Raw genomic sequence first — 12,757 nt, 5'->3', positions numbered from 1 at the left:
CCACCATCTGTGTGAAGAAATTTCTTCTCATCTCAGTCCTGAATGGCCTACCCTTTATCCTGAGGCTGTGGCCCCTGGTTCTAGACTCCCCAGCCAAGGGAAACATTCTCCCAGCATCCACCCTATCAAGCCCTGTAATAATTTTGTATGCTTCAATGAGATCCCCTTTCATTCTTCTGAATTCAAGAGAATACAGGCCTAGTTTACTCAATCTCTTCTCATACGACGGTCCCGCCACCCTTCATTGCACTCCCTCTATGGCAAGTATATCTTTCCTTAGGTAAGGAGAGCAAAATTGTACACAGTACTCCAGGTGTGGTCTCACCAAGGCCCTGTATAATTGGAGTAAGACTTCTTTACTCCTGTATTCAAATCCTTCTATAATGAAGGCCAGCATACCATTTGCCTTCCTAATGGCTTGCTGCACCTGCGCATTCACTTTCAGTGACTCATGTACATACGGCCCCACCTTTCCTTTGATTACCCTTTTACTATTTATTATGTATATAAAAGACTTTGGGGTTCTTTTTATGTTAGCCGTTAATTTATTCTTATGCCCTTTTTTGTCCCTCTTATTCCCTTTGTTAAATCTCCTCTGTACTTTTTGTATTTAGCTTGGATATCTGCTGTATTATGAACCTTACATTTGTCATAAGCCTCCTTTTTCTGTTTCATTTTAATCTTTCTTTAGTCATCTAGGGAGCTCTAGTTTTGGATGCTCTTCCTTTACTTCTCATGGAAATGTGCGTACTCTGTACCCAAACCATCTCCTCCTTGAAGGCCTCACATTTTTAAATTACTGTTTTGACTACCAATTTTTGATTTCAATCTACATGGCAAGATTCCATTGTAACTCACTGAAATTAGTCCTCCTCTAGTTAGGTATTTTCATGCTTTATTGTCCCTTTTCCTTTTCCATAACTATTCTAAACCTGATGGTATTGTGATCACTGTTCGCCAAATGCTCCCCCACTGAAACATACTCCATTTGTCCCACTTCATTCCCCAGAACTAGATTCAGCACTGCTTCCTTCCTCATTGAGCTGGAAACACACTGATCAAGAACGTTCTCTTGTACACATTTCAGGAATTCCTCTTCCTTTTTTCCCTTTACACTGCTACTATTTCAGTCTATATTAGGATAATGTTCTATCATTCCCTCTCTAAATTTCCCCGCCTGTCTACCTCTCACTCCTCCTTAAAGTCGCTCTAACCTAATTGCTTTTGGTCACCTGCCCTAATAACTCTTTATGTTGTCAAATTTTGTCTCATAAAGTGCCTTGGGATGACTTTACTATGTTAAAGGTGCTATATAAATGCAAGTTTTGTTGTTATCGTCAGTCAGAAACTTGGCATATTATGCCTTCAGTCCTTTTGTATTTATTGCTATATTTTTGCGGCCTTTAATGAAGCACCCATAAATTTCACCTGATCGTGGCTGCGCATAAACCTCTGTCATTTGGAAAATCATGCTTTGAAAAGCAGAGAAGGTCTTCTCGCTTGACCTCCTGCTCACCCAATCCACGCTGACGCCATGAGGCATGTGGATCGGAAAATCATCCCGGTTATAATTAGGGCGCATGATTTGTTGCCGGATGCCTTTTGTCATCACACAGAGCTGCTCAGAATCAGCCATTTGCAGTGCTTCTGGGACACATTGTGCAAAATTGAGGGAATTGGGCAGCAAAGCACGTTGCACGAAGTGAGTGTAGAAATCCACGGCATTTGATGTGAGGTGTCAGGTGTGACAAATTAATTGCCTTATTTATAGTGCAGCAAACAGCAACAAATGAAAGCAAACTTTATTACAGTGCTTGGCAGTAAGAGGTGTTAATACTGCTGCAATGCTCCATCAAGGAGACCTGACAGATGGAGACCCTATTTCATGCTCAGCTGACATCTGTAACCAGCTCAGTCAGCCAGCAGCTGGATTAAAAGAACAGCCATCGGCATACTTTTTGTTCGTGGGCTTTCCTCAGATTAACAATGACTGACTCAAGGTTGGCAGCTGTGCATATAAAAAGAAATTATGAATGGAAATTCTGTAATTACAGTCATAACAATTCAAGTCCAAACAATTGTCAGTCTATTCTTACAACCCTGAACTCATTCAGCATCCCTGAGCTGTTCCAGCACAGATTCATGTACAGCAGGACTTTTCTATTTACTTTGTTCCTTTCAGTATGGTTGGCCTTCGGAACATAGGGACAGGAGGAGGCCATTCAGCTCCTCGAGCTGTTCCACCATTTAATTCGATCATCACTGATCTGTAGCTCAACTCCATTTAGCCACCTTAGACTCATATCCATTACTTAATAAAAACCTGTCACTTTCAGTCCTGAAAATTTCATTGACCCAGCATCCACAGTCTTTTCAGGGAGAAAATTCCAAATTCCTGCTACCCTTTGTGTGAAAAGTGCTTCCTGATTTCACTCCTGAATGGCTTAGCTCTAACCCCTTGTTCGAGATTCCCTGACCAGAGGAAATAGTTTCTCCTTAAATTATTCTATCAAATCATTTTATCATTTTAAAGACCTTGATTAGATGTTTCAACAATATTATCGAATCAATCAATTCAAGCTTATTCAACCGATCCTCATAAGTTAACTCTTTAAGCCCTGGTAGCATTCTGGTGAATCAGTGCTGTCAGGCTGAGTCAAATATACGTGTGAAAAGATACCTGGTGATTAAAACACAATGGCCAAGAAATTCGGTATAGCCACGTTTGGGGCGCTAGACCTGGCAATGCGCAAAGTTTAGCGCCAGGCGCAATTTAGCGCCACCTAGCGTGATATTGGGTTGCAGCGCCCCTAAAGGTGATTGCGGTGCTAAATCAGGCGCTGCACGCTACTCTTAAGGTGCTAACCTGGCGGCGCAACCTATTTCGCGGCAGCGGGGCGCAGCGAGGGTGCTGTCAATAATCACTTTCCCTGAGACACACTGGCGCCGGCCAGCTCTTAAAGGGGCAGGTCAATTGGCATCACCAGACACACTCACTGCCTTGTAGCCCTTCAAAGCGGTGGGAGCCTACCTGTGGCGCACCAGCCTGTAATGATATCAGCAAATAGTGATGTTATTTGCCTGTTTGATTATGATGCCTTACCAGCATGTTTGCATGTATTGATTACTTATGCCTGACCAGCAGAGGTCATGTGACAGAGACAAGCAGTTTGGTTTAGTTTCAGTTTCGTTCTAGATGCATCACTAGCATGATGTCTCCTGTAAATGCTGTATAAAGAGTTGAACAAGCTTTAGATTAAAAGACATTCTCTTTCATAAATGTCTCGTCATTGAACCCACAAAGAAATCAATACACAGCCTAGCAAGACATGGAAAGGGTGAGGCAGAGGGCGGAATGCCTCACTGATGGGGCATTGGATGCTTTGGTTGGCGCAGTGGAATCAAGGCCAAGGAAGATGGTCAGGATGTGATTTATGTTTTGGACAGTCTCCCGGGTGTGAGAGTCAGTTATGTGTCAGTGTATTAGTTTTGCTTTCTGTTGCCATAGCTTTCTCATGTTTGAAGGAAACACATTTTGTGTAATGAAAGACTTTCTTCAATTACAATGGCCATGCCTTCTATTTACATGCATCTTGCCCTTCACAGGCTTGGGGGTATCAGACCAGTTCCATTCCTGTTCTTGGAATGGCAGCAAGCATTCCGTGAGAGGGGCCTAGAAGCTACTGCTGATCAGCCTCTGATGCGCAGCCTGAGAAGAGCCGCTCGCGTAGAAGTTCAGGCCAGCAGGCATCTTCTCAGCCACCGACAGAGATGTCCGGCACCTTATCTGAAGCTGCAGATCTGGCTGAAGCAGCTGGCACAGCTCAGTCACCACCTCCTTTCTAAATCGCAGCCTTCTGACACACTGCTCCTCCTGTAAGGGGTTTTCTCCCTGAGTTCCCAGAGGTTTCTCTCGCCAGAGGCCTCTCTCTCTCTTTTGCACAGTAAACCTTGAGTGGTTCAACCCACTCACCCCTTAGATTCTAGACACTGGACTTAGGTGCAGGAACTACAATGCAGAGAAGACTCTGCTAGACCAAGTTTAATGAATCAAAATGGAATTTTATTGCATATGGAAAAACCAATCCAATGCAAGCAAATGAGTGGGTACATGGGAGGGAAAAACAAATCATAACCATACATTACTGACTAAAATAGATACAGGCATATTATACTTTACAAAAGTCATCATGAAATGGGGAAACACACGGAACATCGAGGGTCAACAACTCATGTTAATTATACCCAAAGTGCTCATCCCCTTAAACCTATCTAGATCCGATTATGAAGGGCCAGAAACATGCTCACCAATCCAGTTGGAAAAAATATAGAGTTTTGAAACAGGTCTGCATTTTGATCCCCTCAGGCATTCTGTTTCCTCGTGGTCAGTGGAGCCACAGTGGGCTGCACCACACCTCTCTCTCTTTCTCGAGGTGAAGGTCACGGACAGGCTGGACACTGACGGGCCTGGATGTCGGCGGAGATCACCTGCTTGACCATGGTTGGAAGCCCCTAGCCGGCTTTCATAAATATTTCTTCTGTAGTTTTGTCTCATCAAACGGCCCGGGGTTTGTCGACGATCTCCCGATGATTATCCTGGGGCAAGATGTCGACTCGAACTGTCTTCTGCTTCCTCGAATCGCCACGATGGCCACGATGGGCCTCTGTGATGGCTCTGATGGCTTATGATTGCTACGATGGCTACTCGCTACGATGGCTACCGCACATAATCGCTACCCCCGGGTGTCTCCAATTATACTTCTCAGAAGAAGCCTCTATCTCCCGCCAAATCAAGGTTAGTCTTTGTTTAACTTTTGGCGGGCTTATAGCACAGCGGGGTAGTTATTATATTTAAACTGCTTTCGGGATGGCTGGTGATGGCCATCTCTGGTCTGGAATGACCTGGTAATGTTTTAATGTCTTCTTGATGTATTTATTGGGGCCTTGATGCGTTCTTTATGAATATGGAACTGTTCCCCTTTGTCTGGGTAAACATCTAGATGGCCTTTATCTACAGGCCGATCTGACTGGATCTGCATCCAATCTTTATGTATGTGTGGGTGTCTGGTTTCGTTCTCTCAGAAACGGCTTCCAGAACTTACTGTGGGTTGAATCCACAAAGGCTGTCTGGGGACTGCAGGAACCATTTTAAAGTGTCCCAATAAGTCAGTCACGGGGTCTGATGGCCATTTTGTGTGTCCCTTTTCTGGGCTTCTTTTAAAACAGTCTTTTAAAAACAAGGCCTCTTCTGCCAGAGGACCCTTATAGTACAATATTAATTTTGCGAATTCTACACTCCGGCATGTTCATGTAGGAAAACTGCTGTCGGAAAACCCTGCCAGCGTAAGGTCTGCTGTGGTGACGTCTGTTGGCCCTCCTCCATCTGGTCATGCCCGCCCCCCTCTCCCAGCAATTCAGTGACATTTCCAGATGATTCAGCAGCAGGACATTCCCCTCCAATGCAGCCCCCATAATAAGTGCCCACAGGAAGGTTCCCCGTTGTCAAGGCTCACCAACAGCAAGGTGAGGGTCAGAAGGCTGAAGATCGTCTGCCTGTGCTGGCCCAGTGGTCAAATGGCTCTCAGTGTGCAGCTCAGCAACTCTTTGTAGCTCTCGAGGAAGTTGTGCTCCAAAAATGGCTGCCGCTTTTAAATCACACCAGTCCCCTTTAAATAACGCTCCTCCAGCCCGAGAGCAACTTGGTAAGGTCCAGGTAAGCTGTCACTATTAGTGCCAGGCACTACGGAGGGGGGCACCACTGAATTTCCGGTCCGGGGCGCCCAAAAGGCATTGCACACTCAAATGACATAATCAGCCTGCGCCCATGAGCGGGCGCTAAGATTTAGCGCCAGCGCTAAATGCATGCTCAATATGGGGCGAGGCGCCTTGCGCCCGCCCGGAAATTGGCTAGCGGCCCACTTCTCGGCCTCTTTAGGCATTAATCGGTGGCGCTAACAACCAAATTTCTCTCCCAATGATTTGTACATGGAAGATGGACACATCTGAAAAGAGCATCAAGATGAGACAGGCATGCATAAATTGCAATGGATGACTATTCCACGGGATAGGAATCATATCATTAGCACCTGAAATCAATGAAATCATTGCAATGGACTAGGTGGCAGGGAAGGATGGGTTGAAGGTTTTCTGTTATTCAGAAGTAGCAAAAGACTTCTTCCTGTTTACTGTTGATTTTGTTTCCTACTGATCTCACCTTCAGAGTGGGCCAATTCTATCCTATGCTTACACTCCACTGCACTTAATTCAAAGTCACTCAATTTACATTAGGTGATAATTCAAAATGTATTTGCACCAGATTCGCAATTTCCCGTGTTACTCATGTTGCTTTATTCAAAGATAGAAATTACTGTCAGTGATGTTATCATATGAACTCTTAATGGACTTGTATCAAATTCATGGCGACTTTAACCCTTTTATTTTAAATGGACTAACACTTGCATTAAACTAACAGAGAAATAAATTTGATACAGATGTAGTAATCATTCATATGATAACAACACCAACAGCAATTTCCACCCTTATGTTTTGGCTCTGAGTGTGTTATCTTTGACTATTATCTTCTTAATCAAGTTCTTTATTAAAAAATTAACATCTGCCATTAGAGAGTGCAGGGCTGACATTCCACTGCCTAATGCCCATGTGCACAGTAAAGTTGAAGTCAATGGAAATCTTGTAGAATTCGCAAAATTAATATCTTATTATAAGGGTCCTTTGGCAGAAGAGGCCTTGGCCTAGAAATTCATTATAGCCACTTTTGGGGCGGTAAAGTCGGGCGGCCGCTAAAGTTTGCGCCTGGCGCAAATTCGAGGCCACTTCGCCGATATTCATTAGCTTCGCCTTAAGAGTTTGCTCGAGCGCTAAAACTGGCGATGCACGGCTCTCTTTAGGCGCTAAGCCGGAGGTGCTGAGCGATACCGCCGAGGCCGGGCGCAGCGCAGGTGCGGCCATTTCTTGATTGACAGCAGACACCCTGGCGCCGGCCAGCTCTTAAGGGGGAAGGGTCGACTTGGTCTGCTGCCATGCCCTGCACACTGGAGCCCTCCAGCTAGGCCTGAACACTGCTGCTGGACCCATATAGCGCCTCAAAGTATGGAGAAGGCCCGTGAACGAGCGCAGCGCTTCTCAGAGCTTGATCTGAGGGTGCTGGTTAGTGCTGTGGAGAAGAGACGCCATATTTTGTTCCCAGACAATGGGAGGAAGCCGCCGGCCCGCGTCTACCGGAGAGCCTGGAGGCATGTCGCCACCAGGGTGACATCGAACAGTGAGGTCCCCAGGTACAATGCCGCAAGAAACTAAATGACCTCGCCAGGATTGTCAGGGTGAGTACCCTTTCCAGTGTCCTCCTCATCCTTGCATGTGCACCTCACATTATGGGCAAAGGGACCTGAAAGCCCTAATGGCCAGCCCTCATGCAGCAGCTATGGGTCAGTCATGAACATCAATTGCACATTGTACACTTAACACACTGGCCAAGCTATTCGACCATGGGAGGCAGTGCACACAAGATCAGGGCTACACACTGGCCAGGCTATTCGACCATGGGAGGCAGTGCACACAAGATCAGGGCTACAGACTGGCCAGGCTATTCGACCATGGGAGGCAGTGCACACAAGATCAGGGCTACACACTGTACTTAGAGGCCGTCCTTTCTCTTGCAGGCCAAGCTGGCCAATAATAAGAGGAGCCGAACTGTGACCGGGGGAGGCGGACCCCAGATCCAGCCGCTCACCAAGCTGCAACAGCGCGTGGAGCGCATCTTGGGTGCCCGGGTGATTGGCCCCGTTGCATCTGGAGATGCCGACCCTGTTCTGGGCACCAATGGTAAGGACATCATTTTTTGGACCTCTCTCGTCCCACTTGCGCATCAGATCTACATCCTTTGCCACTGTCCGACCAATGCGCTGAATGCCACCACTCATGCATCCCTTGCTGACGCCCTCTCCTCACTCTAAAGCTACTCTTGTGCCTTCCTGCTTTCAGATGGTGAGGAGGAGGTCCCTGAAGTTGCCAGTGACAGCCCCTCAGAAGAGGAGGAGGAGGAGGAGCAAGAGGAAGGCGGCCCATCAGGGGAACCCTCAGCTGCGGCAAGCCATGTCACTGTAGGGGAGACGTCGTCCCTGGAGGGGAGCGTGGCGGAAGTGTCGGAGGGGAATGTAGCTCCTGGGACCAGCGGCCTGCAGAAACGCGGGAGGGGGGTGGAAGCTCAGCGGCCTTCTCCCCAGAGGGGGGAAGGGTCGGAGGGGAGTCCAATTGCTGGGCCCAGCGGCGTCCAGCAATGCAGGAAGGGTCGGCCAGTTCGGCGGCCTTCTCCCCAGAGGGAGAGTCCGGCCTCCAGTCCGGAGACGGTCAATGCCAAGGAGATGCGCCGCCTCGAGGACATGTCCGCGGACTCGGAGCGCCGGCACACGGAGCTCATGGGGGTAGTGGGACGGATGCCTGAGGCCATCCAGTCCCTGTCTCGGAGTGCCACCGAATTCGGGGCCTCTCTGGCAGCGACTGGCCAGGTGATCAGTGGTGCCGTGCAGTCACTGGCTGCTCTGATGCGGTCTCAGAACAGGGCAACACGGGCACTCACTGCTGCCACACTCGCTGTGTCAGCCCGGCATCACCAGGGCACCCGGCGCGCTGCAGCAGCACAGCGGTCTGTCCCTCGGCAGATTGCTGCGCATGCTGCAGTGCTGGCCCGGGCGAGTACCAGTGTCTCAGGCGACCAGCGAGCACCTGCCATCCGCCAGCTTGCCCCCATTCCTCCAGCCGCCACTGCCACTCCCCCAGTGGAGCTGCCACGAGCTGCTGCAGCGACTGATGCTGGCCAGCGACAGCTGCAGCATTCACCAGCCGGCCCCTCGAGGGCCAGACCTCGTCTAGGCCGACCCCCAAGGGCATCTGCCGTCACGACATGTGCCCCTCAGGAGCCTTCCCCCAGCCTTGCAGCAGCCACTGGCCTCACATTGAGGAGGAGCAGCAGGGCGTCCAGGGGCCGGCAAAGTTTGCAGAGGGCATCGCCCTCGCGGGACACAAAGTAGAGGGTGTGTCCAAATGTTGTGTTTTGTGGAATGGTTGTTTTTTGAAGGCCGAGGATGAGGCCATTTTTATTTACATCTTTGGTTAATCCTCCCCAGGTTGTGGGAGTGACTCATGTGTGATGCGCTATCAATTACTCATAAAAGACTGAGAGTTAAGAGAGTAACTAACGGCTTTTATTAACAAAAGAATGAAGGTCTGCCTCGAGTGGTCGACCGGTCCAGAAATACAAAGGGCTGGGGAGCAGTCACCTTTATACTAGGACTTGTGGGAGGAGTCAGCCGAGGCATGTCCAGGCATGTACACAGTGGAATACAAACAGTGGTTTACCACATTCACGCCTTGTTTAAAATTGAGTCCGGCGGGGTGAAGTGTATTAAAAGTTAGTGTATTGGAGTCTCTCCGGAGGTCTTGTCTGGCGCTGTGATCGGCGTGGCGACGGCAGGGGTAGTGGAGCTTCCGGCGTCGAGTCCAGCGTAGGCTGTGGCACAGGCGTGTCGTCCTCGTAGATGTTGAGCGGGTCGCGGGGCCCAGGCCTGCCATCTGCTGGGGCTGGATATCGGATCGTGGGGGGGGGTGGGAGTGAGTAGTGGGTTACTGCGGCCCCCGAGGGTGCAAGGTCTCTTATGGAGACTGTGTCCTCCCGCCCGTCCGGGTATGCAATGTAAGCATACTGGGGGTTGGCGTGGAGGAGGTCGACCCTCTCGACCAGGGGGCCCGTTTTATGGGTCCTCACGTGCCTTCTCAGCAGGACCGGCCCTGGGGACGTCAGCCATGGCGGTAGCGATGTCCCCGATGTGGACTTCCTTGGGAAGACAAACATTTTCTCATGAGGGGTGGCGTTAGTGGCAGTGCAGAGCAGTGACCGAATAGAGTGGAGCGCATCGGGGAGCACATCCTGCCAGCGGGAGGTTGGAAGGCCCCTAGACTTTAAGGCTAGCAGGGCGGCCTTCCAAACTGTCGCATTTTCTCTTTCCACCTGTCCGTTCCCCCGGGGATTGTAACTGGTGGTCCTGCTTGTGGCAATACCCCTAGTTAGCAGGTACTGACGGAGTTCGTCGCTCATAAACGATGAGCCCCGGTCGCTATGGATATAGCTGGGGAAACCGAACAGGGTGAAGAGGTCGTTCAGACATTTAATGACCGTGGCACTGGTCATGTCCGGGCAGGGGATGGCGAATGGGAAACGGGAGTACTCATCAATAATATTGAGGAAGTACACATTGCGGTCGGAGGAGGGGAGAGGCCCTTTAAAATCAACGCTCAGGCGCTCGAAGGGGCGAGTGGCTTTTATCAGGTGGGCCCTGTCTGGTCTATAAAAGTGCGGTTTGCACTCAGCGCAGACTTGGCAGTTCCTGGTCATGGTCCTGACCTCCTCAATAGAGTAAGGCAGGTTGCGGGCCTTGATGAAGTGGAAGAACCTGGTGACCCCCGGGTGGCAGAGGTCATTGTGGAGGGCCCGCAGTCTATCGATCTGCGCGCTGGCGCAGGTGCCACGCGATAGCGCATCCGGGGGTTCATTGAGCTTCCCGGGCCGGTACAAGATCTCGTAATTGTAGGTGGAAAGTTCGATTCTCCACCTCAAGATCTTGTCATTTTTGATTTTGCCCCTCTGCTTGTTGTTAAACATGAAAGCAACTGAACGTTGGTCAGTGAGCAGGGTAAATTGTTTTCCGGCCAGGTAGTGCCTCCAATGACGCACAGCCTCCACAATCGCCTGGGCCTCCTTCTCAACAGCGGAGTGTCTGGTCTCCGGGCCTTGGAGGGTTCGTGAAAAGAAGGCCACGGGTCTCCCCGCCTGATTGAGGGTAGCGGCCAGGGCAAAGTCGGACGCGTCGCTTTCCACCTGGAAGGGGATGGATTCGTCCACTGCGTGCATGGTGGCTTTGGCAATGTCTTCCTTGATACGGTGGAAGGCTAAGCGGGCCTCTGCCATCAAGGGAAAAGAGGTGGACTTGATCAGCGGATGGGCCTTGTCCGCATAGTAGGGGACCCACTGGGCATAATAGGAGAAAAACCCTAGGCACCTCTTCAGGGCCTTGAGGCAGTGGGGCAGTGGGAGTTCCATAAGGGGACGCATCCGGTCGGGGTCGGGGCCGATGACTCCGTGTTCCACAACACAGCCAAGGATGGCGAGGTGGTTTGTGCGGAATATGCACTTCTCCTTGTTATATGTCAGGTTCAGGAGTTGGGCGGTGCGGAGGAATTTTTCGAGGTTTGCGTCATGGTCCTGCAAGTCACGGCCGCAGATGGTCACATTGTCCAGATATGGGAAAGTGGCCTGCAACGCATTTTGATCTACCATCCGGTCCATCTCCCTTTGGAAGACGGAGACCCCGTTGGTGACGCCAAAGGGAACCCTAAGGAAGTGGTAGAGGCGGCCGTTTGCCTCAAAGGCAGTATACTGGCAGTCCTCAGGGCGGATAGGGAGCTGGTGGTACGCTGATTTCAGGTCAATGGTCGAGAAGACGCGGTACTGCGCGATCTGGTTGACCATATCAGCTATGCGGGGGAGTGGGTAGGCGTCCAGCAGGGTGTAGCGATTTATTGTCTGGCTGTAGTCGATGACCAGGCGCTGCTTCTCGCCGGTCTTAACGACCACAACCTGGGCTCGCCAGGGGCTGGTGCTGCCCTCAATAATCCCTTCCTTCAGGAGCCGCTCCACTTCGGTTTTAATGAAAACCCTGTCCCCGGCACTGTATCGCCTGCTCTTTGTGGCGATGGGCTTACAGTCGGGGGTGAGGTTAGCAAACAATGGGGGGGGGGTGACTCTGAGTGTGGAGAGGTTGCACCTGGTGCGCGGCGGGCAATTTGGGAGCTGCTGGCTGCGGACTGTGAGTGGGGGTAGGGGTCCACCGTACGCCATCGTAACACTTTTAAGGTGGCACTGAAAATCTAACCCCAGCAGGACGGCAGCGCAGAGGTCGGGCAGGACCAGAAGTTTAAAATGATCGTACACGGCCCCGTCTACTACGAGTGTCACTATGCAGTAGCCGCCGATGTCCGCCGACTGGGACTCGGAGGTCATAGAAATCCGCTGGTGCGCAGGCAGGACTGGGAGAGAGCAACGCCACACCGTGTCGGGGTGGATGAAGCTCTCCGTGCTCCCAGAGTCAAAAAGGCAGATTGTATCGTGGCCATTTACCTTAATGTCCATTGTGGAACTGGCCAGCTGGTGCGGTCTCGCTTGGTCCAGTGTAGCGGATGCCAGCGTAGGGGTCGGTGTGTCGCTGCGGGTATCAGATGAGGCGGTGTTGGGGCCCTGCTGCGTTCCGGCTGTCGTCCAAGATGGCGGCGTCCATGATCCCCATGTGGCTGGAGGTGTCCAAAATGGCTGCTGTACCGGTGGTTCGCACATGGCCGGGGAGGCCCAAGATGGCGGCCCGCATGGCCCACATGCGGCGCCGCTGGGGTTCGGGGTGGCTTTGGCCCTGCAGACGTTAGCGTAGTGTCCCTTCTTCCCGCAGCCCGAGCAGATCGCGTTTTTCGCCGGGCAGCGCGCTCTGGGGTGTTTTGCCTGGCCACAGAAGTAGCATTTCTGGCCTTGGGGCACTGCTGTCTGGCCTTGGGAGACTGCTGCGGTAGTTGGGCCGTTGCTGGGGTGTGGCTGGGGTGGCACGCGCTATGAGGCGGTCCTACCGTGTCCCAGGCTGTCATTCCCCGCGGCGTCCACGGTGCAGAGGAGTAGGCGTCCATGCCCCGGTAGGCTGCA

Source organism: Somniosus microcephalus, chromosome 1 (genome assembly GCF_052327205.1).
Source record: "Somniosus microcephalus isolate GS21.2 chromosome 1, FLI_Smic_1.0, whole genome shotgun sequence".
In the NCBI taxonomy this organism is placed as follows: domain Eukaryota; kingdom Metazoa; phylum Chordata; class Chondrichthyes; order Squaliformes; family Somniosidae; genus Somniosus; species Somniosus microcephalus.
The sequence above is the reverse complement of the archived record's forward strand: the minus strand, read 5'-3'. Positions refer to the sequence as shown.